Source organism: Sorex araneus, chromosome 6, assembly GCF_027595985.1.
Source record: "Sorex araneus isolate mSorAra2 chromosome 6, mSorAra2.pri, whole genome shotgun sequence".
NCBI classification, from domain to species: Eukaryota; Metazoa; Chordata; class Mammalia; order Eulipotyphla; family Soricidae; genus Sorex; species Sorex araneus.
In genome coordinates, this window is record NC_073307.1 from 60,780,992 (window position 1) to 60,802,542 (window position 21,551).

A 21,551-nucleotide genomic window follows, 5' to 3' on the forward strand; every position below is an offset into this window, starting at 1 on the left:
GGAGGTGTTAGTAGCTGGGAGCACCCAAGAAACTGAGCACATGTGCTTGGCTAGAATCAAGGCAGATAGAGGAGAAAAACAGAAAACCAAGTGTCCCTGTTGTCAGGGATGGGATTAATACTGGCAGAGTCACATACCACGGTCCTGCCACCTCCCACTGTGATTCTGGGCTGTGGAACAGTAGCAGTGAAAATGAAGAATCAGGGTATGATGAACATCTTTTAATAAGGAAACTAAAATGAGTATATGTTATTTGGAAAAAAATGCTATAGACAGAAAAGCTATGGGCACGTGATGTGTGCATGTAACTATATTCAAAAACTCATGATGGGGGCTGGAGAGACAACACAGTGGGAAGGGCACTTGCCTTGCATGTGGCTGATGAGGGTTCGATACTCAGCGCCACTAGGAGTAATTCCTGAGTGCAGAGCCATGAGTCAGCTCTGAGCATCATCAGGGGTGGCAAAACAAACCACCAAAACCCATGATGTTTCCACAGCAGAAATAACCAAGGACACTGAGGGTCTGAGCAGGGATCATGATTCATCTCTGAATCCTCCGAGGGGCTGGATCAGCTAGAGGGGCTTGGGGCTCTCAGCAATGGTCTCCATCCAAATGAGAGACAGACAGGACACTTAGGTGCTCTGAGGCATGGGGACAGATTGGCCCAGGGCAGAGGGCGGGAAGGGACCACACAGCAGAGCTAGATTTCTCTGTGCTCCTTCACGTGGTTCTCGCCGCCCCCCTTCCCAGGGCCAAGCAACTCCTGGCACATGACCCTACTAAGCAATTACTTGCTGACACACTTAGCCAGGAAAGACAGATCCAGGACAGTTGTGGCCTTTCTTCCGTCTTCTAACCTGAAGGACACAGATCCATGCACCTCACCCCTAGCTAGACCCCAAGCTCCGTCCCCCAAATTCCTGTCCCCTGACCCCACCTTCTGCTACTTTTAATCTCCAGTAACGCCAGTTTTGTGGGTCCTCTTAAAGTCCTGGGCTGTCTGAGCCCAGGCTATCACCTTGCTGAACTGTCTCTGTCCCCCTAGATCTGCTCCCATTTGCCCACGGTGACTGTCCTCAGGTCCTCCTGCTTTTTTGTGGGTCCAGTGAATGGGAGGTGCCCAGGGGATGCAACTCAGGAGAAGTAGGATGTTAACCCGGCATTGTGCCCCGGGGGGGCTGTATGGAGCCCAAGATGCAAGAATCCCAAGCCCCGAACCAGTGCATGGGGTCTCCTCTTGCTTCTACAGCCCGGGCAGCCTACACCTGCAGCCTTCTGCTATGTTCTCTCTGCCCCTATCCTTTTGTGTATTCCCCCAAACTCTACCCACATCTTTCTTATTTATTTATTTATTTATTTATTTATTTAAAATTTTTTATTGAATCACCAAGTGGAGGGTTACAAAGTTCTCAGGATTATGTCAGTTATACAATACTCAAACACCCTTCCCTTCACCAGTGCCCATCTTCCATCACCAACCCCCCCAGTATATCTGCCGCCCCCTCCCACCTCCCCAGTCCCCACCCTTGTACGTGTTAAGTTTCACTTCATTTACGCTTATCTCGATTACATTCCATGTTTCAACACACAACTCACTACCGTTGCTGGGGTTTCCCCCCAAAAAGAAAAAAAACAGTCCTATTGCCAAGGAGGCATTTGATAGTTCTCCATTGCTAAGAATATAGAGATATTAAGTCCCGATGTTTGTTACATAACTTTTCTTTTTCCCCCTTGCCCCGCGCCACCGAGTTCACGCCTGTTTAGTAATCGCCACGCTGCCTGACAAAGGGAAAAAAAACCCGAAGAGGATGGTTATTTCCCGTCATCAGCTGGCGTGGGGCTCTGGCTTAGTTGATAGTCTAGTAGAGTGTCTGCAAGCAGTTTCTGGAACCAAAGGTCTTGCGCTGATATCGGCTCCGGCTCGAGATACCACCAGCGTCCCGCTGGTCCATGTACATAAATTTTCTCCTTATATCCCATTCCCACGCCACCAGGTCTGTTTGCTTAATGGACATCACATTATGTTTGACACCACGCCGCATTTCTTCCCGAGAAAGAAGGATATTTCTTCTCAGCCGGCTTTACCCACATCTTTCTTTAAGGCCCTTGTTAGCTTTCCTTACAAATTTTGAGCCAGTAATTTGTTTCCTGCTGATTTTGATATAAAAACAAACAAGCAAACAAAAAAAAAACCCCAAAACCACCACCAACAAAAACCGAGAAACTGAATTGTATCTTTATTTTATTTTATTTGCTTTTTGGGTCACACCTGGCAATGCACAGGGGTTACTCCTGGCTCTGCACTCAGGAATTACCCCTGGCAGTGCTCAGGGGATCATATGGGATACTGGGAATTGAACCCAGGTCGGCCACTTGCAAGGCAAACGCCCTAACCGCTTGCAAGGCAAACGCCCTAACCGCTGTGCTATTGCTCCAGCAGGGAGAATTGTATCTTTAAAGAAACAACCGGATAAGCAGTAGGAAAGCGATTTTAGTGAAGTTGAACAATTTGTATCTTTTAAACATTTAACATGTAATTAAATGTTTTCCAAGTTATCCCATTGTTCGCTACATAATAGCAAGTCATATGTGGCTTTATACCAAAAGTTGCTATTCAAGTTCCAAACTTTCATTATCACAGAACTATAACAATGGGGAGAGATAGGGCTGGAGAAAGGGCACTGGTCTTGCATGGGGCCAATCTGGGTTCGATCCTCAGCACGGTGCTCTGAGCACCTCCAGGAGTGATTCCTAGTGCAAGAGCCCTGAGCATCACCAGTGTGGTCCCCAAACCAAACAATAATAAAAACAAGGGGGGTGGCTGGAGCAATAGTACAAAAATAACTGGGGCTACCCTGGCCTAATGTCCAAAATGAACATATAAAATTATTAAAAAAAGAAAAACCGGGGGCTGGAGCGATAGCACAGCGGGTAGGGCGTTTGCCTTGCACTCGGCAGACCGGGTTCGATTCCCAGCATCCCATATGGTCCCCTGAGCACCGCCAGGAGCAATGGACAAAGCACAGGCTTGGCATGGGGGAGGGAGACCTGGGTTAGTTCCCGGAAACTGGTCCACCCTGAGCACAGAGCTGGGAGGAGCCCTGAGCATCCCTAGGAGTGCCACAAAAACAAACCCTAACAACAACAGCCAAAACAGTAAGGCTGTCAGAGCTAAGAGTTGAGATCAGTGAAACCAAAACACAACATAAAAATAATCAATGGGCAATAGCACAGTGGGTAGGGCATCTGCCTTGCATGTGGTCCACCGGGTTCAATCCCTGGCATCCCATATGGTCCCCCGAGCACCACCAGGAGTAATTCCTGAGTGCAGAGCCAGGAGTAATGCCAGGTGTGACCCAAAAAGAAAAAAAAAAAGAAAAACCCTCATTTCCAAAAAACAAAACCCCACATAGTAAATATCATCCATGTGGCCATCTTTTTGAGGGTAGATATTTCACAAGGAAAAGTTCCTAGGAGTGATACTGATGAGTCAGGAGGGAGTTACATAAACATTAAGGTTCTTCAGAAGTCCTAATGTCAAATTGCTTCTCAAAAGGATGACACTAATTCATAGCACTATGGCTTTCTGGTAATGTGCCAAGAACCGCCTTAATAGCACTAAGAAAGTGTGTGTGTGTGTGTGTGTGTGTGTGTGTGTGTGTGTGTGTGTGTACCACATATATGTTACAGCAGTATAGTTGGTAACAGGTAGTATTACTACTGCTTGAACTTCTCTGACAGCCCTGCCAACCCCAACCCATTTAAAGCCATTTTTAGCTAAACAAAAATGAAAGAGCAGTGATTTTAAGGATGCTGCGTTGGGAATAAATGGATTTGTGCCCAACATTCCTCTTTCCTTCTGTATTTTGGGCTACACTATGCAGTGCTGGGGGCAGTGATGTGCTGTTGGGCATCATACCTATGTTTCTGCCCATTAGGTATGGACATAGCCTCTCCTCAGCCTCTTCTGGCTGCTGACAGACCAGCTTCCCAGGGCCCCGTGGAGAGTGCAAATGTTTATAAAATGGGGGGGTGTAGGAGGGGGGGAAGGATGAAGATGAAGGTCAGGACACATGCACAGAATCTTTTTTTTCTTTTTTTGGTCTGTTTATTTTTGGGCCATGCCTAGTTGTGTCAGGATTTACTCCTGGATCAGTGCTCAGGGGTCACTCCTGGTAGGGCTCTGGGACCTCTTTAGGTGCCAAGGATTGAACTTAGGTTGGCCATGTGCAAGGCAAGAGTCCTACCTGCTGTACAGTAGCTCTGGCATCTCCTCACTCCTAACTGATTGCCTTGAATCAACACTTTTTTTTTTTTAATTTTTTTTTCTTTTTGGGTCACACCCAGCAATGCACAGGGGTCACTCCTGGCTCATGCACTCAGGAATCACCCCTGGCGGTGCTCAGGGGACCATATGGGATGCTGGGATTTGAACCCGGGTCGGCCGCGTGCAAGGCAAACACCCTACCCGCTGTGCTATCACTCCAGCCCCAGAATCAACACTTTCTGTTCCCTCCAAATCGACATCCCAGGCTGATGAAAATTCTAGATGGGGAGCTGGACTCAGGAGCACCTACAATAGCTTCCCACAAGTCAAGTCACATGTAATAATGAGAGGGGCTGGAGAGATAGCACAGTGGGTAGGGCGTTTGCCTTGCATGCGGCCGACCCGGGTTCAAATCCCAGCATCCCATATGGTCCCCTGAGCATGGCCAGGGGTAATTCCTGAGTGCAGAGCCAGGAGTAACCCCTGTGCATCGCCAGGTGTGACCCAAAAAGCCAAAAAAAAAAAACCAACATGTAATAATGAGAGTCTGGTGTGTTCAATCCCAAAACTGCTTATGACAGCTGTATGTCAGAGTACAATTAATTTAATGAAAATGACACAAACTGATGAAACATTAAGCGTGAACAGCCAGAGTTGTTTCTATGAAATGCCAGTTGAGCACTTTAGCAATATTAGCTGAAGACCAGTTGGAAATCTTTGTCAAACTTGATGTGGGTGAGATAATTACAAAGTGCTTTTTCTGTTTTAAAGGAGCCTCTACTTATATTGCTTTGTAAGATGGTTAAAGAAGCAAATTAGACAGCATAGAAAATATATCATGAATATAAATTATATAAGAAAGACAGCTAAAAGACTATTGTTCAAAGGAAAGATTGGAAAGACTGGCTAGTGGATGTTTCTTGTGGGTTTTATGTGAAAACTAAATATTAAAGTGTATTTGTCTTTTAGTGTATGCATGAAAGAATTCACTAATTTATGTTTCCAAGTAACTGGTCAATTATTGATCCCACTGCAATTAATCTGGGCAGAAATAATTCTTTAGTCTCAAATTCATTCCTTTTCTTTCTGTTTTTTTTTTCTTTTTGGGTCACACCCGGAGATGGTCAGGGGTTACTCCTGGCTCTGCACTCAGGAATTACTCCTGGTGGTGCTCGGGGGACCATATGGGATGCTGGGAATCGAACCCGGGTTGGCCGCGTGCAAGGCAAACGCCCTACCCGCTGTGCTATCGCTCCAGCCCCGTCAAATCCGTTCCCTTTCTTGAGAGACAGGTAGGTGGGATTTTGAAGGAGCAGCTTTCTTCACTTGCAAACCCGGCTCTGCTAGCCCTCAGAGAGGAGACTGGACTTTCTTCTAATAACACATGGCTACAATGGTCAGGTGTCCACAAAGGGGGTTGGAGTTTGGGGAGATAATTTTAATTCAGGGAATGCTAAAGAAATCAAACACCTCTGGGGCTGGAGCGATAGCACAGCGGGTAGGGCATTTGCCTTGCACGCGGCCGACCTGGTTCTAATCCCGGCATCCCATATGGTCCCCTGAGCACCGCCAGGGGTAATTCCTGAGTGAAGAGCCAGGAGTGACTCCTGTGCATCCCCGGGTGTGACCTAAAAACAAACAAACAAACAAAAAAATCAAACACCTCAGAGGCATTCTGAATGGTGATTGCTGATAGACTAGACTTGTCTGAAGCTCAATGTGGACCTCAGAATACACAGAGAAGAAAGTATTTATGACGCCTGAGAAACATGGGCCTCAGGAAATGTTTGCTGGGAAGAGGAGTCCAAACCTCTTCTGCCAATCCTGTCCCCTCCCCCACTGCATCCCGAGAGTTGGGCCTGTCCTGTTTCTGAGGTATGTAAACATGCCAAGGTTAAGGTCACAACCTGTGTGGCTACTTAAATGAGAAGAGCAAATAGAGCAGGGAACAGTTGAGTCTGTTTTTAGTCTTTTAAGGCATGTCATGAGCCAGTAATAGGTTATAATTCAATGGAGTAGGTTCTGACCAGCATTTGCAAGGAGATGAGAACAATAAGCTGAGACTGACCAGCAAGGCAGCATAAAACAAGGGTGATATTTCACGAGTTCTGGCTTCAGAGTAATGTATGTTTGTGCAGGGTTGTGATCATTCCCGGTGGGCCTGTGGAATACACTTTCTTTATGGGGGGCGCATACCTGATAGTGTGTTTGGGAATTGTGTGCAGCCAGAATCAAGCCCATGCTCCCGCCAGCACAGCAACCACTCTAGCCTTTTACTAATTATTTTTGCTTTTTAGATCACAACTGGTGGTGCTCAGGGCTGACTCCTGACAGGGCTCAGATTGCCAGAGATAAAACCTGGGGTGCCTGTGTGCAAGGCAAGCACCCTACACAACGTACTATCTCCCTCCCTCCACTCCTCTCTCCCTTCTTTCTTTCCTATCCTATGGAAGGCATGCACTCTGCCACCAAGAGCCACCTTCAGTCTCTGGAATGCATTTCCGGAGAGCCTCTCTGGAGGTTCCAGCAGAGGATCACAGCTACTGATGTGCCCTCCTGTGAAGCTATGTGCTTCAACCAAGTGGGTGGCACTGTGTGCACAGGGAGGGAGGGGATACCCCTTCAGCTAGCCAGATCCGCCAGGTCAACCCTGGCAACTAGTGGAGGACAGATGTTGCAGCCAGACTATCCTCATATCCTGGAATGTATTTTTTTTTCTTAAAAAATAAGAAAAGTTATAAAAAAATAAAGTTATTAAAAAAGAAGTTTTTGGGTCACACCTAGTGGTTCTCAGGGGCTGCTTCCATTGCTGTGCAGGGGGTAACTCTCAGGAGTACACAGGGAACCACATTCAGTGCCAGGGATCGAACTGGGGTTAGCCATGTGCAAGGCAAGCGCCGTCCCCACTGCACTACCTCTCTGGTCTTGGAATGCATTTCTTTTTTTTTTTTCTTTTTCCTTTTTTGGGTCACACCTGGCGATGCACAGGGGTTACTCCTGGCTCTGCACTCAGGAATTACTCCTGGAGGTGCTCAGGGGACCATATGGGATGCTGGGAATCGAACCCAGGTCGGCCGCGTGCAAGGCAAACACCCTACCCGCTCTGCTATCGCTCCAGCCCCTGGAATGCATTTCTTAATGAGAGTCACAGTTAAAATATTTTTTACAAAGTATCATTCAGCAATTAAAGATAGGAATTCTGTCACTTTTGACAACATAGACTGACATTGGGGACACTAAGCAAAGGGGAAAACTACTGCATGATCTCAAATTACATGTGGAATCTTTTTGTTTTGTTTTGTTTTGGGGCCACACCCAGCAGTGCTCAGGTTTTGCTTCTGACTCTATACTGAAGAGTCACTTTTGGTGGTACTCAGCAGACTGTATGCGGTGTTAGGGTTGATTCTGAATCAGCCATGGACAAGACAAATGCTTTCACTCTTGTTCCTTCCTGCTAACCCCTAAAAGTGGAATTTTTTTTTTTCCTTTTTGGGTCACATCCGGCGATGCATAGGGGCTACTCCTGGCTTTGCACTCAGGAATTACCCCTGGCGGTGCTCAGAGGACCATATGGGATGCTGGGAATTGAACCTGGGTCGGCTGTGTGCAAGACAAACGCCCTACCCGCTGTGCTACTACCCGCTGTGCTATCGCACCAGCACCAGCCTCATAAATGTGGAATCTTTAAAAAGTCAAACTTAAGTTATTTTTAAAGGTTTGCAAAGCACTGGTTTAAAATCCACATTTCTTCTTTCATTTTCATTCTTTGACACTTTGATCTCTGTCACTTCTTCCTTTTGAATAAAAAGTGCAGTAATTAGTAACCAGAGCGGCAGGGGCCAATTCCAGGTCTGCAAACAGTTGGAATGCAAAAACTGTGGCCCTTTCGTCCCTGCCTGGCGTCAATCAAATGCCCAGATATCTCTGGGGTGGAAGGACCCGTTCTCAAATCTCAGTAAGAGGTTCCAAGAAATTGTGATTGGCATCTGAGACCAGAGTCCTGCCTTATCTTTCAGATGGATGAGCCTACTCTTCTCCCATGTGACTGCACTGACCCCACTGCCTCCTGCTGTCCCCTAGGCACTACATTCCCTCTGAGTCCCTCACCCAGGGTCTCCACCCAGCTCAAAGACCTCTTTCCTCTCCTGATTGCTGACATATTTTGGACTCCATGAAAATTAAAAAGCATGACAAGCCTTCCTTAGAAATACTTTTATTTTTTATTATTTTTTATTTTTTTGCTTTTTGGGTCACAACTGGTGATGCTGTGCTGTCGCTCCAGCCCCAGAAATACTTTTAAAATATACTTTACTGCTCACCTTGCTGTTCCAAGGGAGTAAGAAAAAAAAAACAAACAAAAAACCACACTCCCAGGGCCACTCTGCCCTCTACATGACATATGATTATGTTTATTAAAGCTAGGATTACATTATCATATACTGTGTCTTTTAATTACTTCTTTTCTGGTTTTGTTTGGGGCCACACCTGGAGGTGCTCAGGTACTATTTCTGGCCCTGTGCTCAGGGTTTACGGGCCCTGTGGGACTTGGGGGACTGTATATGGTTCAGGGATGGAAAAGGAGTTTGTCCCAGCCAGACAAGGCAACTGACGTAACCCCTACTATCTCTCTGGCCCTCTTCAACAGGATTCTTTTAGGGGAGGTCACACCTGGCAGTGTCCAAAGGTTACTTCTGGTTCTGTGCGTAGCAATCCCTCCTGATGTGTCCAGGGAACCCCATGTGGTGCCAGGGATGAAACCTGGGCCAGCTGTGTGTGAGGCACTGTATCTCCTTGGCCCATTCAACATAATTTTTGATGGTTACCAAAGAACTTTAATTTGCATGTAAACATGAGATATTATGTTTGTTTTTGCATATGGCTAGTATTTTTTTTTGTGGGGGGGGGTTGCGGGGAGGGTGAACGGGATGGTATCAGGGTAGAGCTATCCAGTTCTTTTTTGTTTCTGGGCTACTCCTGGTCATGTTCAGGACTTAGTCCTGGCTCTTTACACAGGATCACCGGTGCTCAGGGAACCATATGGGATGCCAGGGATGGTGCCCTCTCTGCTTCACCATCCCTCCTGTTGCAAGCGCCCTGGATTTTAATTTTGGAATGGAGAATTGGGGCTGGGGATATTTTTTTTTTGTGTGTGTGTGTGTGGGGGGGAGATGTAAATATCCCTAGTGCCCTGAGAATGTGTGGCACTCCAGGCAAGTCTGCTGGGCTCTGCTCCCTGTGCTTTAAGACCAGCAGGGTTTGGGGAGTTGCCAGTAAGTCTGAAAGGACGACGACCCCATTCAGCCTATGGGGGGGGGGGGCGTGCTATGCATGCAGCTGATGCATGCAGCCTGTGGGGCTGGGTGTCCACGCCTCCTGGGTATCAAATACTGCTGAGGCCTGGTGGGAGCGACAGGACAGCGGGGAGGGGGGGGGACTTGCCTTGCACGAGGCCAACCCAGGTTCCATCCCTGGTACCCCCTAGGGTCCCCTGAGCACCGCCATCAGTGATCCCTGGGCAATGAGCCAGGAGTCAGCCCTGAGCATCACCGGGTGTCATATATATATAAATATATATCACATATATCACATATGTATATATGAGGGAAATACATTGGTGAGGGCTGTGTGCCCCCCACCCCAGCTCCTGATGTGTCTTCAGCGGCAGGAAGGGGAGGTCCCCGTGATCATGGAGGAGGCCCCTTCCCTGTCGCCCGGTCCCGATAGCCGCAGGCCGCCTTCCCGCCCCTCAGCCCGCACGAGCTGCCTGGGCGTCCGCGGGATCCCCTGGGGGGTCCCGCCGGGCTCTCACCTGGCGCCGTCGCCGCCGCCCGAGTCTCGCGGCTTCCGGGGCTTCCGCGCGGGCCCTGAGGCCGGGGTCGTCGGCGGGGTCACGGCGGGCCCTGAGGCGGCGGGCCTGAGGCGGGTCGCGCGGACCTGAGGCACAGCCCCGGGCGGGGGTCGCGGAGGGTCCGACGAGGCGGGTCGCGGCGGGCCTGAGGCGGGGGCGTCGGCGGGGTCGCAGCGGGTCGCGCAGGCCTGAGGCGGGGGCGTCGGCAGGGTCGCGGCGGGCCTGAGGCGGAGGTCGTCGGCGGGGTCACGCCGGGCCCTGAGGCGGCGGGCCTGAGGCCGGTCGCGCAGCCCGGGCGGGGGTCGCGGCGGGCCCGGGGCGGGTCGCGCGGGCCCGGGGCAGGGGTCGGGGGCCGGCGGCGGGTCGCTGCGGGCCCGGGGCGGGTCGCGCGGGCCAGAGGCGCGGGTCCCCGCCGCCTTCCGCCGCGCGCCCCGCCCAGCCCGCCGGCCCCGCCCGCCGCCGCCATGTTGGGCTCCGCAGCCGGGACGCGGCCCCGCAGCCAGGTAAGCGCTGCCCGGGCCGGCCTGACGCGCCGCCGCCGCCTCCTCGGGCCCGGCCGGGCGCGACGCGGCGACCCCGCGGGAGCGGCCGGGCCAGGCCGGGAGCGCGCGGGCAGCGGACACTCGCCCCGCCGGGCCCTCCGCGCCTCCCGCCCAGCCGGCCCGAGCGCTGACCTCGGAGGCCGCACGGCTGGTGGCCAGCGCCGCGCGGGCGGGTCCTGCAGGCCGCGGGCCCGTGCGGCACAGACGCCACCGGAGTCCGCGCCCAGGCGAGCACACGGGCGGCCCGCTGAGGCGCCGCCGGGGCTGAAAGCCCGGAGGGCGGCGGGAGGAGGTGAGCCGGGGAGGGCGCCGGCGTGCCGGCCCGCCCGGGCCCCCCGGAAAGGGTCGTTGGAAAAAACTTGGGGTGGGGGCAGCGCGTCTTCCCCAGGTCTGGCGGCTGGAAGGGCAGACGGACTCGGGCCGGGGTCTGGGCCTGGCTGGGGGTGGCCGGGGCCACCGGGAGGGCTTCCCGAAGGAAGTGACGTTTCTGGGCAAGCCCTGCAGGAGGCTGAGGAGTTAAGCATGTGAGGAAGTGAGAGGCCTGTGGGGCCGCAGGGGGAGGCAGGAAGGCCAGGCTGGAGGGGGCCCAGGAACCTCGGCAAGTTTCGCAGACGGGCGGGACCTCTGCAGGGTCTCCGGCCGCTGAGGGAATGGACTTTGAGATAAGCTGCTGTGGCCTTAGGCGTGGGGTGTCCTGACTCCCAGGGGGGCCCCAGGCGGGGGCCCGCTCCTAGGGGTTAGGGCCGGGGACATGCCCTGGCCAGGGCTCGCCAGGGTTAGAGACCTCCACCCTTCCTGCTGCCCCTCGTCGGGCGGGGCGCCCGCCTGCAGCCGGGATGCCCGCTCTGAAGCCCACACCCGCCCGCGGCCACGCTCCTGAAATTTGCATCTAGCTTCTCTCCCGGGCTTCACTGAAGGGTTTTGAGTCATTTCACCTCGTTTGTGCCCCATTTTCCTTTTGGAGAAGCTTCAAACTTCGCCCCATGTAAAGGCGCTTGAAAGTACCAGGGTGGCAAGGGTTGTCTCCAGATCAAATGAACTAGGGCGTAAACATTGTAGCACTCAGCTTAAGGGTGAGTTTCCACCATTTGAAAATGGAAAACAGCCTTGCTGCCTCTGGATCTGACTTTGGTCGTGTCGGGTCAGATTGAAAGTGCAACTTCATTCTTGAATTTTGTGAGTCAGTCTCTCTCTCTCTTCATCTCTCTCAGTGCCTCTCTCCATCTCTCTCTCTCTCTGTCTCTCCATCTCTCTGTCTCTGTTTCCCTCCCTCCTTCCCTCTCTCCCTTTTCCCTCTCCTCTCTCCCTCCGCCAAAAAAAAAAAAAAAACAACCCAACTTATTGCCCAGGCTGGAGCAATAGTACAGCAGGGAGGGCACATGCCTTGCACACAGTCAATTCAGGTTTTATACACAGTCCCCCCTCCCATATGGTTCCCCAAGGACCACCAGGAATGATCTGCAAGTGCAGCTCCAGGAGTAAGCCCTGAGCACTTCAGAGTGTGACCCCAAACAAACAATATGTGTATACTAAAAATCTGTATACACAATAGTGCCCGTGCCTTGTTGGGCTCCCCACTTTTTGACACGGGGCTATCTCTTTTGGCTACAGGATGCATTGCTCCCATCTCCCCCCAAGGGCTTGGGGGGCTCAGAGAGGTCACATATTTGGGAGAATGAGCCACAATGATGTTTCTCTACTCTCCCTGTCCTTCCTGTACCTGTCATTGCTTCTCTAAATCCTGAGAAAGTGGAGAGGACTGCAGAGACTTTGAACTGAGCCTTGGAGAAAGAGCAGGAATTTTACAGTCAAGTCAGACTGAACAAAGAAGGTTCTGGTTTGAGAGGGCCATGGGTGACAGTGTGGAACCCTAAATAACTTGACTTGTTTGGGGCTGAGGCTGGGAAGCCTAGCGGGCGCTTTGGAAGGCAGGTCAGGGGGTGTGGATTTGACACTGGTACCTCCAGGCTGTATCAGAAACACGGCAGTAGGTGTTGTGCCAGAGAGTGAGGGTTCTCGGCCGTCTCCCCCACATTCCGGTCTGTAAGGCCCAGCGAGATGGGCTCATTAACCAGATTTGGTGGAGACAGATGCTTAAACTCAGGCTCCTAACTGGCCAGGAAACACTTGCGAATGATAGATGTTTCTGTCCTCTGGGATTGGGTCATCCCCTCCCCCATCGCAGCTGGAGCAGACCAGCAGATGTTCTGCTTGGTTCCTTTGCGTTTCTCAAACGCCATGAAAAACTCCTAGCATGGTCTGGCCTCTCTAAAAGCTCTTCAGACTTTAGCACCAACACTAATTAGTGGTCGATGGGACGAATGCTCTTAAACCATTTTGGTGGGGTCTGTATCTGTGGATATTTTCTTTTTCAGAAAGAAATATTGGAAACGGCTGTTCTTAGAATTGGGTTATCAAAGGCTTGATTAAGGCTTTGAAGTGGTGTGGGGGGTTGTGTGGCTATGGGCTGGTATCCACAGATGTATTGGCAGCTGTGGGAGCAGTCCCAGAAACTCTCGGAGGGGCAGTGGGAGACTTTTGGGCCAGAGCCTTTATCCTCCCTCTGCACGTGGACAGAAGGGACAGTCATGCTGGCTTCTCGCTCAAGGGGTGATTTCCCAGAGGAGTGGTACCATACTAAGCTCTGAGCCATGTCCGAGCCCTGTTTCTGCTCCCCAATGCCTGGGAAGAGCAATGCACCCACCAGGGTTTTGCACCCATATTCCTACAGTGAAAAAAGAAACTCTAAACAGAAGACCAGCCATATTGTGGATTTTTGTTTTCCTTTTAAAATTCTAATAATAGGGCCAAGGATGTGGCTCAGTGGTAGAGCACATGGGGGAGGCCCTGGGTTCAATTCCTGCTACCACCAAAAATAAAATGAAACTCATAATCATGCAAGAATATTCATGTGGATTGGGGGCTGGAGTGATAGCACAGCGGGTAGGGTGTTTGCCTTGCACGCCACCGACCCGGGTTCGAATCCCAGCATCCCATATGGTCCCCTGAGCACCGCCACGGGTAATTCCTGAGTGCATGAGCCAGGAATGACCCCTGTGCATTGCCGGGTGTGATCCAAAAAGAAAAAAAAAAAGAATATTCACGTGGAAAATTCATATAGAAACTACTGGTATAGCAATACAGATACATGTAAATAGGAAACAAAACTGGCAAATCCTGTGGCCTGAAGCTACTGCTAACTTCTTGGTTTTTGTTTTTGAGCTACATCAGCAGTGCCCAGGGCTTACTTCTGGCTCTGTGCTCAGGGATCACTCCTGGCAGTGCTAGGGGGACTATGTGAAGCCAGGGATCCAACCAGGCTTGGTCATGCGCAAAGCAGGTACCTTAAGCCCTATGCCCTCTCCCTGGCCCCTTTCATGTCCATTTCAGCCTTTTCTACAAAAATAGGGACATCCCAAGTGGCAGAGGTTTCTGTGTGCTGATGAGGAGCGGCTACATGGGCCCAGGTCTGTGTGTGTTTGCGTGTGGGCACCTGGTCCGTGTTCTCCCCGCATGCACCGAGTGACAAGCCATCAGCGAGGCCCTTCTGAGGAGGGTTTCCCGGGCATGGGTGGGGGTGCTGTTCCTTGTGTTCTGCAGGGTAAATTTGTGTGTGTGTAAATGCCGCATCTGGCTTTGAGGTCCCTAGACCTGTCAGCATTGCAGGCCGTCTTCCTCTTCGGAGAGTCCTTCATTCACTTTCTTCTTTAGAGTCAGCAGGAATTGGATTTGGAGGGGATGAAGGGGATGCAGTTGGTAGGAGCCAGTGAGTGTGTGTGGTTGGCCGGTTGGGGAGAGGAAGGACTGTCAGCTGGGCATAGGGACTCTGGTTTGGCTGTAGGTCTGTGACGAGAAGTGGAGCCCAGGAATGACTATTGGCCTTCCATTCTGAGGAGCAGAGTAGGTTAGAGGTGGCATTAAGGATCTCCCACAGAAGCTGGTCCTCATTCTAGCGAAGCCTGCGCTCCGTCTTGTCCCCTCCACAGGGATCTCAAGCTCAGCAGGGCAGACTTACCCAGAGTTCACCTGCATCCTTGGCTGATGGAGTGGGTGGGTTTTAGCCTTTGACTTCCCCTTAGCACCTGAAAAATAAATAACCGGTATGCCTAGTTTTGTTTTGGAGGTGAATATTCATGCCCGTGAGCAATGATTCCAGCTACCATGAGGGATGGTATTTGGGCTTGGCTGCTCTCTAGGGAGATGGCCCGAGTGACTTCTAAATTCAGGGGCTCAGGCCTCGAGTGACTTCTAAATTCAGGGGCTCAGGCCTCAGCAGGTAGGAGGAGTTGATGGCTTCTCTAGGCGGGTCTCTCGAGGAAGAGCTCTCTTTCCTGTGGGCCTTGGCCTGGACTTGGCACAGTTGTAAGAAGGGTGCTGAGGGCCTGGGCATTGTGGGTGGCGAGGTGGGCAGGGGGGCAGCTGGTGAACTGGGCAGACAGGACTGCAGAGGCAGACTGTTTGTGAGACTGAGCCTCATGTGCTTCTAGGGTGGGAGCTGCCCTTTCCCTGTCCACCCAGCCCAGGCGTTGCCTTGACAAAAGCACGCGGGGCCTTGGCAGCCAGAGCAGAACACACGTTTGTTGCAGTTTACAGCATTCTGCTCCATCCTGCCAATTCGAAGCTGTTCCTTTAGCAAGCCAGGGGCAGAGTGAGATCAGAGCGAGATCTTGAGATAGGCACCTCAGTGCCCTGCAGCCTCGGGAACTGGAGGCAGGACTGGGGCATTTCCGGAGGTGGGGGGAGCCTATTGAGGTTCTTTGGGGACTTGGCCCAGTTGGGGTTCTGGTCCTCGGGGGAAAGGGTGTTCTCTGCCTTGACCTCGTTAGACAGACTCGTGACCCGAGCTGAACTGGCTGAGCTGGGAGAAGCGGCTTCGCTGTGCTGCAGTGTTCCGGTCCTGCCCCTTCAGGCCCTTCTCCCACTAGCAGCTGTGTGATGGGTGCTCCTGTTCCTTTTCTGTGGAGACTTTCGCTGCAGAGGAGCCCCCATTGCCAAACCAGTTGCTTGAGAGAGGCCCACCCTGGGCCTGCCTGGCACTGGGTGCTTGGTGGAGCATGAAAGAGTGTGAACTTTGCCCTGGAGGAGTTCCCCCACTGAAAGCAATTAGTTAGAACACTTTTCTTCCAGACCAGAAGTGTCCTACAGGGCTTTGCTCTCAGAGGGTGGTGGGTGTGTCCTTTCTCACAGGTCACCCCTCTGAGATGGCTGGGGTTACCCCTTAGAGCCTTTGCTCGTACCTGCAGTGGATCACATGTCCTTTGGGGAGGAGGGCAGTGGAGGTGGCTGTGTGATCTCATCTTCCCCTGCTGCTCTTCCCTTGGCACTCACTCTCTCCAGGTACCCGTGTCCTGTTGGGGACCGTCTGCCTGAAAACTCTGAATCCCAGTGCCTCCCACACCACTGCTGTGACTCCAGTCCTCTGAGTCCACCTTTTTGCATTTCCACACACTTTTAAAATACTTACACCCCCAGGGAGAGGTCAGGCTCCTTGTAGCTCATCGCCAAAGAGGAGCTTTAATTACCGGGAATTAATTAAGTCAACTGAGAGACTGGGACCCAGGAAGGCACTTGGGAGCAAGGGAGTCCTGAGGGACATGCCCTTGCATTGGGTGGTGGGGGGGGAGAGAAGGCACCCAGACTTGGAGGGCACATAGGTGTCCACATCCTCCCCACAGGGACTCCTGGCCAGGCTGACTACTCCTCCAGGGGGTTTGGAGGCAGATGTGGAACTGGAGTGAAGTGTTAAGGAGTTGGGGAGCTTGTTTTCCCCTTCCCTTCATTATAAAAATCACACACACTCAGTTTTAGAGACACCAGGAACAACTCCCTCATGGTTTTGTACTAGTGACATATGGCTGAAGTAGATGGGCTGAGGTCATGTCCGGGACTCAGAGGGTGAACTGTGAGTCTGGCCTCTTGAGTTTAATCCCTGGTTACCACGTTACCAACACCCCCTGCCCCCATCCCCCATCCCAGCACTGTTGGATATAGCTCTGGTGGCCCCTGAACTGTGCTAGACCCAACCACAGCCAGGAGTGTGTTGGAACATGTTTGGGTGTTTGGCCCAAAGCCCTGTGGCCTCCTTTCTAGGGCAGGATCCCTCACCCTCTGCAGTCCTCTGGCTGCTGGCATCCCTCCTGGAATGTACCAAGGACCTTCCTCCTTCAGGTCTGCTTACTTGTTTCTCTCCTTCAAACCTTCTCATTTATCTCTTTGTGACCTGCTGTCCTGCCTGCTTTGGAAGGGAGAATACCACTCTGACTTCTCTCTCTTGTTTTACGGGCCATAATGGCATGCTCAGGGGTCACTCCTGGCTCAGTGCTCAAGAATTTCTCCTAGAGGTGCTCGGGTAACCCTATGGGAAGGCGTGATGGTTGCCCTGGGAGGATGTGCTTGGAGATGCAGTCCAGGCTGTTCCAGCTCTACAAGCTCCTCTTCCTGTGCTCTGAGGCTGGTGAAAGCAGCTGCTGAAACAAAGCATCTGGAGGCTGGGTCTGGGCAGAGATGTGCAGAGCTTTTGGCAGCTCTGGGGCTGAGTGGCTGGTGTGATGGAGAGTTGTTGGCGGGGACATGGGTCCTGGCATCATGTGCTGCGTGGCAGGATATTGGAATGCGAGAAAAGGAGGAAGACTGGAGCCCACAATAGCCTTGAGCCCACAATAGCCACCGAGGTCTCAGCACCCTACCTACACTGTGTAGTTCTCTTGCCAAAGGCATCCAGCCTGAATTCAAATTTGGTGGAGCACAGAGTAATGCCAGTGCTTCACATGAGCTCTGGGAGCTGGGCGGGGTGGGGGGCGGACACACCGGGAGGGAAGGGCCCATTTTGGGTCTGTGGGGTTGCCTGGTGGTAAGTGCAGAGTCCTGTCCTGTCACATCCAGCAGCTGGAAGCTACTTGCTGTCCAAGAGGAGCTTTCCAAGTTCGTGGGGTTCTCTTGCACCCACAGACAAAGCAGGATGGTGTCTGAAACCCATTGGCTCCATCACCTTCATTCAGCTTCATTTTCTGTCTCTGTAGTTTTGTCTGTTTCTGAGAACAAAGTGTCTCGGACTCACAATGCATTTGGATGGGATTAATTGACTGGAAATACTTATTTTCTAAAAGGTTTTTGTTTCATTAGGCTTCTAGCCTGCTTCTTAAAAGACTTTTGGCATGAGATCAGTGAAGAGGTGACTTTGTATAATCAACTTCTTTATGACCCTTTTTGGTACAAGTTGTGTTTTAAATTGCTGGTGGCTCTCATATGTCCATGTGCCAAGCACAATTCTAGGCACTGGAAAGATTACTGGGATAAAATAAATAGGAATCTTATCTGGGTGGGGGCATGGCAGAGCACATGCTTTGCATGTATGAACACCGTGAGCACACACAGAAAACCCTAACCGAAGGGGAAAACACACCAACCAACAACCCTTATCCTGTTTCGTGGAGCTCATATTTTTGGGGAGGGGCTGGTTCAGAAAATAAACAAGTGGTGAGAGATGGTGGGAAGAACTGTGGAGAAAACAAAGCAGGGATGGAGGATGGAAGGCAGACTTTCTATTTTAAATACAGAAAAGGAAAATCTGATGAATGAAGGCATTTGAGCAGAGTTCTGAGACCCTGTGGATATCTTCTGGGAGGAGAGAGAACAGGGTCCATAAGGAAGTTGGTGTGACTAGTGCTAGGGTCAGGAAGGACTGGGGAGCCCCGGGGGGGACCTGGGCTTCCCTAGAGGTGGGAGGCAGTGACCAATGTGGAGTAGTTATGGACACCCTCTCCTTCTGTGAAGCTTGCTCTGCTGTGGTTGGGGGCTGTCATGGCTCTGAGCCGGGAACCCTTTCCAGTCCCTCTGCCAGCACCCCCACAGCTCCAGGGCCAGCAGAAGCACAGGTGGGATTCAGGGCACTCAGAACTCTTATTCTCTAGCTTCCAGGTAGGAGTAACTGTTTCAGAGTCCTGGGCCCACCCTGCCTAGGCCACAGAGGGCCCCTAGTGTGCAGTGTTTTTTTTTTGTTTTTTTTTTGCTGTTTGGGTCACACCCGGCGATGCACAGGGGTTACTCCTGGCGGTGCTCAGGGGACCATATGGGGTGCTGGGAATCGAACCTGGGTCGGCCGTGTGCAGGGCAAACGCCCTGCCCGCTGTGCTATTGCTCCAGCCCCTGTGTGCAGTGTTCTTAAGCTTTTTGGGTGGTTTTTGAGGCCAACGACCCCCTGGGTCACCCCCGGAGAGTGTTTAGTCTCGAGACGTGTGTCTCACACCCCCAGTTGGCAGCTGGTGCTTGGGACATCTGAAACAGGAAAATGCCTGGTCCTGACCCTAAAGGCTCTGGGTTGGCTGCTCTGGGGTAGGGTTAGGCTTTGTATGGCTCCCCAGGAGTTTCTCACATGCAGCCGGGACTCTTGCGCCATTCTGGCACCAGCACCATGCTCTGGGGCAGTGTTCTTACCCTTTTCCCCACTCTGGCTCCCTTCCCACCTTGTCTCCTTCCTGTGGCCCCTTGGCATATCTTGGGACCCACAGTGGGCTGAATGCTCCAGTTGACGTATGATTAAGCCAAGAGCAGATTTCCCTATGATCCCAAAGTAGAATGTTCTTGTTTGGTTATCTTGGGAGCCTGGGAATGTTCAATCACAATTTATTTACATGGTAAACATTTTTGTTTTAGGGACACCTAGTGGTGCTTAGGGCTTATTCCTGGCTCTGCTCTTAGGGATCATTCCTTGTGGTGGTGCTCCGGGATCATAGGTGTTGACAGGGATTAAACCAGACTGACTGCATGCAAAGGAGGCACCTTATCTACTATACTATTTCTCTGTTGATGTTTGACCCATGGCAAACATTTCAGATGTTCTAAGATACACTTTCCTAGCCTCCTCCAGGGAGGAATTTATCTGTGCATGCTGACTTATGGGAACAGGGAAAACCTGTGTCTGGAGTTTGGAGAGTCTGAATGGGTGATCGAGTCACTGACTTAAGCCCCTCTAGGAAGGCTAAGGCTGGGTCGAGAACTCTGCCAGGAAGTACTGGAGCCTTTCACAGTCACAGCAGCTCTTTGTGACTTTCATACTTTATCACCTTTGATGAACTCACCTCACTGGCCTCAGTTTCCTTGCTTGTAATGTCTCAAGTTCAAAGGTTTCTTAGAATCTCTTCAGTTCTGGCATTTCCTAATCTTTCTGAGGTTGGAAGAACCTCTCATCTAGAACATTGTTCTCGGTGTTTTTCTGACTTAGCTCTTACAGCACCGTACCGTGAGACCCTACGCCAGGCCAGCAGGGACTGTCCCAGTACCCACAGAAGGGGAAACGTGTGCCATGGGAAGCTGGGGTGTTGGGCAGTGTGACCTCCTTGTTCAGAGTTCCAGAGGGAAAGGTGCCCAGTCCTTCTAGGCAGGTGGAGGCCAGGTGAGGCTCTGTACTCACTGGCCAATCATTTGGGGTGTGGGCTTGGTTTTATAGATGGAAGAGCTCTTGTAAATCAGAGCAAAATAAGTCAGGTGGGAAAACGACCAGCTGGGTGCAGAGTCTGCCTGCCCATCTCTGCAGACAGCCTGCCGCTGGGTCCAAGAGTCTCTGCGTGCCTTGGCGAATGCACTAACTGCAAACACCAGGCTTTCTGGGGCCCAGTCAGCAGAGACTCCCATCCCTATCTCTGACTTCCCTCCTCCTCCACACAGCACACCGTCTGCTTGTTAGTTTATGTTTTGAAGTTGGAAGGTCTAAACAAAAGGAAAAGCTTTAGGAAACGTTTTCCCTATTTCCTTTCTGTATAGTTTGGATGCTTTCCACAGCCTGAGCTAAGTTAGGGATTCATTACTGTGCTGGGCACTTTAATAAGTAGGAGGTATGGGCTGGAGAAAGGCATGTGCTTTGTTTGCAGGCAGCCTGGGTTCAATCCCTGCCACCACATTTGGTTCCCTGAGCACAACCAGGAGTGATTCCGGAGCAAAGAGCCAGGAATAAGCCCTGGGTATTCTTAGGGGTGGCGCTAAAACCAACCAAGCAACCAAGTTTGAAGAAAAATACAAGAAAATATGAAGTAAAGCTTGCAGTCCACTGAGGTTGGTGGCAAATAATACAAATGCATGTACTAAGCAAAAAAACAACAACAACAAAAAAAAACAAATGCATGTACTTGCTCTGGGGTTGGGATGTATCTCAAAGAGCAGGGAACATTATTGCTTGTGGGAGCCTCAGGTTTAATGCTCAGTGCTAACATGGTTCTCTGAGCGCTGAGCTGGGAGTAGAGACTGAGAAAACCTGTCTGTGTCCCCATACACATATATTTGGTATGCTTATTGTAGTGTTGTAGAAGCTTTATGAATGGGAACTCATTTAATCATTTTGTTGTTGGTGTTTGTTTGGGGGCCACACCTGGCACTGTTCAGGGGTTACTCCTGATTCTGCACTCAGCAACTACTCCTGGCAAGTTTTGGGGACTGTATGGGGTGCTGGGGATTGAACCTGGTTTGGCTGCATGCAAGGCAAGCATTTCACTCCCTGTACTGTCTTTCCAGACCTTACTTAATCATTGAAACAATGCATTTGATGCATAAGGAAACAGGTTGGAATGAAGAGACTGGCCCAAGGTCACATGACTAGTAGGGAGTGATATCAGGATTTGAACTCAGCCTGAGTATGTGCTGCACCACCACTCTGTGAGAGCGAAAGAGGAGGGGGTCTGGCCTGTGAAGAGTTTGGTCTTGGACTACCTTTAGAATTGTTTTGAGTGTATGTATGGAGGTTTTTCTCAGGGTCTGAATTACATTTCTGTTCTTATGTGGTAGTGGCATTTGGGGACAGTATCTGGTGGTGTTGGAATGGAGGGGGAGGTAGGTTGGGCGTGTAGGTCCAGGATGGAACTCAAGGCCCCATCATCTGAGGCCAGTGCTCTCTCACTCAGGA

The 21,551-nt window shown here is 51.4% G+C and overlaps 1 protein-coding gene across 1 annotated transcript in view; it reads left to right on the forward strand.

Annotated features, from left to right (window-relative positions):
• The first annotated feature begins 10,716 nt into the window (after window positions 1-10,716).
• The window catches only part of ZNF592 (zinc finger protein 592), a 33,829-nt gene continuing 22,994 nt past the window's right edge, over window positions 10,717-21,551 (forward strand). The window contains 1 exon segment of the mRNA XM_055141068.1: window positions 10,717-10,952. The gene's annotated coding sequence lies outside the window, so the exon portion shown is untranslated.